Genomic DNA, 4978 nt, shown 5'->3' on the forward strand with positions numbered 1-4978 from the left:
GGTTGATTCTTGAGCCACATACAATTTTCTCAGGTGAAGATAATGACCAGATGCATCTATCTCACATGGAGAAGAACATAGGCTCACCAAAAAAGGATTCTTTTCTGATGTTGGCCAGAACCACAGCACTGCCCACTGGGACATGTAGAGCTAACAGAATGAAATATTTCCAGGAACACACTATTACCTTCATATTCCTTTATCCAAACCAGTCACATGGCCCTGTTAATCACAAGGGCTGATGGATCTGATAGAGAGCACATAGATTTCAGGACCCTGCACTGTCTCTGTAATACTGGTCACTAGCGTTTAGCATTATCTCAAAATCTTCTTTGTTCCAGAAAGAACAAAGTCACTAAAGAGAAGTTCCCAGTAATGTACACAGATTTCTGATTGGGGTACACCATATGCTAATATATAAAAACATTGTAAGTTAAGTAATGAACCGTTGAGTGAGTGAGTGAAGTTGCTCAGTCGTGTCCGACTCTTTGCCACCCCATGGACTGTAGCCCACCAGGCTCCTCCACCCGTGGAATTTTCTAGGCAAGAGTACTGGAATGGGTTGCCATTTCCTTCTCCGGGGGATCTTCCCAACCTGAGGATCAAACCTGGGTCTCCCGCATTACAGGCAGATGCTTTACCATCTGAGCCACCAGGGAATCTTAAAGTTCATAGAACATTTAGAGGCTTTGTACAGTCATCTACATTTTACCTGGATATTTAAAATGCTAGTAAATAAATGTGTTGCTTTTATTCAGATATTTATAGTAGTGGGCAATCTTTAAGATAGTCTATTCCATTTGTGTACAGCTCTGATTATTGAAACATCTTCCCCATATAGATCTAAAGATGTGCCTTCTTGCATCTTCCCACAGTAGATTTTAATTATTTTATATAAAGAAACTCAGAATATGGAATATTAGTTTTGCTCAAAATGCCACTCTACAGATACGTTACTACCCATCTTATTTCTTTACGTAATGTTCAGTTTTAATCTCTTCTCAGTTTCTATCTACGATTGGATCTTCATCACTCTTATTTTGCTTTTCCCTCTCCAATTCTTTCATATGTATAGAATGTTAACCTCAATTCATACTTAATAATAGGTTACTAGGTGCGTTTTCAGTGCTCAAAGACAGATTTAGGCTAAAACGGCTAACCAGTATAAATATTACCTTTTAAAACGTATCTGTTGTATTCATCTGTTTCATTACAACAACATGATAAGGAGATAAGGAAAGGGAATTTTTGATACATTTTCTCTTTTAAAGTCACTTCATATTAGTTAACTCTTTCTTATCTACCCCTGGCAGTGTGAGCTGACCCTCCGTTCTATGATCCCAGAAGCTTTTGATAAATAAGCTGGATTTCTTATATTCTCATTTCAACATATTTCGAATCTGTATTTCTTGTATATCTCCCTAGTTAGGCTAAACTGCCCTTTAAATTAGGGATTGTATTTTATTCGCCTTTGTTAATCCAGTACCTACTGTAGGATCTGAGGCAGTTTAGACACTTAATGAGTTTTGGTGAATGGATAAATTTTAAATGATCCCTCAGGTATCTATTAGATATACACTATGATACAAACTTTCCACTGAGACTCAGGGAAGGAGAGACTCTATACCCAGGCATAGAGATATTGCAGAGGAATAGGCATCTGTATGCTGAAAGTAGTTGATAACTCTAGGCACACCAGGAGATTTAGGAGCAAGCAGGCACACCTTCACAAACACACTATTCATAAATATAGCCTCTTCACACAGACAAGCATCGTGTGAATCTTACGAATACCCTCACAAACTTTGCCTTACCAATCTTCTTCTCCTTTATAGGCTCACCCTCTCATATATATTTAGGATATGATATCTTGAGTCATGCAACCCTCACCCAAGACTTCAGCAGATATGTAAGGTCCTTTTTAAAGTGTGATGAATGAGTATATAACTTCATTGTCAACACTAGCAAGCGGGTACTCTTTCTACCCCCTTCTGATGCCTATGTCAGAAGCTTTCTCTATCTCCTTTATACTTTAATAAAACTTTATTACACAAAAAAAAAATAAAATAAAAAAATAAAGTGTGATGAATGGATTCAATATTCTACTTATTTTTATCTGCCCAGAACCCCAGAGAGAAACACTCCCTTCACTTGAACCACAAACTCTCTTTGTATCATTATATCTTCTTAAGTTTCACAATATATGATTTGGGATAAAATACTTAACCTAAAGAAATCAACCCAGAATATTCATTGGAGGAATGCTGGTGAAGCTGAAGTTCCAATACTTGGCCACATGATGCTGAGAACTGACTCAGAAAAGACCACGATGCTGGGAAAGATTGAAGGCGGGAGAAGGGGATGATAGAGGATGAGATGGCTGGATAGCATCACTGATTCAGTGAATGTGAATCTGAGCAAACTCTGGAAGATAGTGAAGGACAGGGAAGCCTGGTGTGCTGCAGTCCATGGAGTTGCAAAAAATTGGACATAACTTAGCAACTGAACAACAAAACCTTAAGTAGCCCACCTAAGTCTCAGTTCCTTCATCGGTATATTGGGAATTACAATGAAAAGTAATTCAATTTTCATGCTGCTTAATTAGATAAAAGTTTGAAGCTCTCAGGACATTAGCAACAGGAAGATCTGACCACAGAATTGACTTTATCCCATTAATATTAGTACCTCCTGAAATCATGTTAGAATCTAGGTTTATACCTAAGCTTTTCTTTTTTTTTTTTTTTTTCTCTAATTTTATTTTATTTTTAAACTTTACATAATTGTATTAGTTTTGCCAAATATCAAAATGAATCCGTATACCTAAGCTTTTCAAACAACCTTAAAAATACCTGTATTTTCCACTTATAAGTTACAGAGTTGAGTCTTAATCTTAAATGCAGTACCTATGCTTATCCCTATTACAATTCATTTTGCTAGTTTTGTTCCCTTCCCTATCTGTCAACAATATTTTTGAATACAGCTGTTCAACAGTGATAACACTTGATAATCATGCTAAGAGGCTTGGGTGGGCTATCAGAGCAGTCAAGGCTACTGAAGGCTACAAGGGAAATCAGTAAGAAGTCAGATAAAGGAAGTGGTTGGGGAAGATTGTCATGGAGGAGTATACAAAAGATGGACAGAAAATAAAGGAAATTATATATGTAATATAGAGACACCAAGGTACCTGTGATTTCTATAAGGTGTGTAAGGGAGGTACCAAGATAGGAGGATCTAGCCCTTAAGATTTGGATCTAGGAGATTTCTGGCTGAGAGAAAATGACAGATGAGGTTTTTCCATGTTGAAGTTGCTGGAATATTTTTAGAGAGCTCACTGTCTGGATAAGCATCAGTATGGAGAGTCTCTGAGGTGAGGCAGAGAGAACCTAGACTGGACTTGCTATATCCTGGGCTTTGTATATAAGATCTAATCAGAAAATAGGATGTGGGGAGGAGGTCCAAGTAGAAAAACCAACTTAGAAATACAAATAAGGACAATCCTCAGAGAGCAATGAGCGCTAACTGTTTAGATCACATGCTCAGGACTAGCCTAGCTCCATATAGTAGCACAGAAACAACAGCAGATGAATGTTAATTAGCATAACATAACAGTAGCAACAGACTGTAAGCTGTATTTCTTTGTTTAATTTTTATTGAAGTATAGTTGATTTGCAATGTTGTTTTCATTTCAAGTGTATAGCAAGGTAATCCAGACATATAAGTATGTTCTTTTTTAGATTCTTTTCTATAATAGTTTATTACAAGATACTGAGTATAGTTCCCTGTGCTATATAGTAAGTCCTTATTAGTTACCTATTTTATATATAGTACTGTGTATATTTTAATCTCAACTCCTAATTTATCCCTGCCCCACTTTACATGTTTCTTTCCAGATTGATGAAAGCTTTTGTATTTTTGTTGACTATTTCAACCAAAATGAACAGCATAAACACAAAGATTTTGAAGAAAGATGAAGGAAAAACCTATTCAATCAGCGCACAGCATTACTACTGACAGGTTTTCTGTCTTCATCAGCAGAAAAATTTCGTAAAGTAAAAATGCTCTGAATTCTTCTCTGTCAGAAGGAAGTGAGCAGAGACGGAAACAGGAAGTGAAACATCAGGAAGCCAATTAGAAAATTGGAAAGAAGAAAATTAGTATATTGATGTTTACTGGGAAAAAGGAAAGGTGTGCTAGGGCATCTGACTTCAAAACTAGCTGATAGGAAATTGGTTGGTTGCTATTTAATTTTTAATTGTATCAATTTCCCTTTAATAAAATAAAACATGGATTTGCTAAGGGAAACTAAAGTTTCAGGAGTAAGTTTCTAGAGCTGTATACATTTGCTAGTTTTCCTTACTTATGAAACAACATCATTTCTAAGAAAGATTCAAAACATAGATAAAGGAAGATGCTATCATTACAATTCTATTTTATAGAGCACACAAAATGTATCTCCAATTGCACGTATATTTTTCAGACCAACCAAGTTTGAACCAGGCTGTGCGGTTGTTCAGTCACCAGGCTGTGTCCAATTCTCATTATACCATGGACTGCAGAAGACCAGGCTTCCCTGTCCCTCACCATCTCCCGGAGTTTGCCCAAGTTCATGACCATTGAATTATTGATGCCATCCAACCATCTCATCCTCTCTCTCTTCATCTATTTATCTTGATACTTATTGTTTCTTCACATACATGATCTAGAATGTCCCTTCTCACTATTTCCTATATCCCTTTCCCTAAGATCACTGACATTATATTCATTATTAGAATATTTTATGTATTTATTCTAATATATACTCTATAGTCAAATAGTAAATAAGTAGTATATATAACCTGCTCAAGTCAACTTACAGCTGTATGTAATAATTTAAATCTCATCTATCTTGGAAAAGAATGAGTGAGCATAAAACCAAGTTTCTCTTCCAATAATGAGAAAGGCCAAATTATCCTAGAGATCTCAAGGTCTGAAACAAGGC

The sequence above is a fragment of the Bos indicus x Bos taurus genome, chromosome 15, assembly GCF_003369695.1.
Source record: "Bos indicus x Bos taurus breed Angus x Brahman F1 hybrid chromosome 15, Bos_hybrid_MaternalHap_v2.0, whole genome shotgun sequence".
Classification (NCBI taxonomy): Eukaryota; Metazoa; Chordata; class Mammalia; order Artiodactyla; family Bovidae; genus Bos; species Bos indicus x Bos taurus.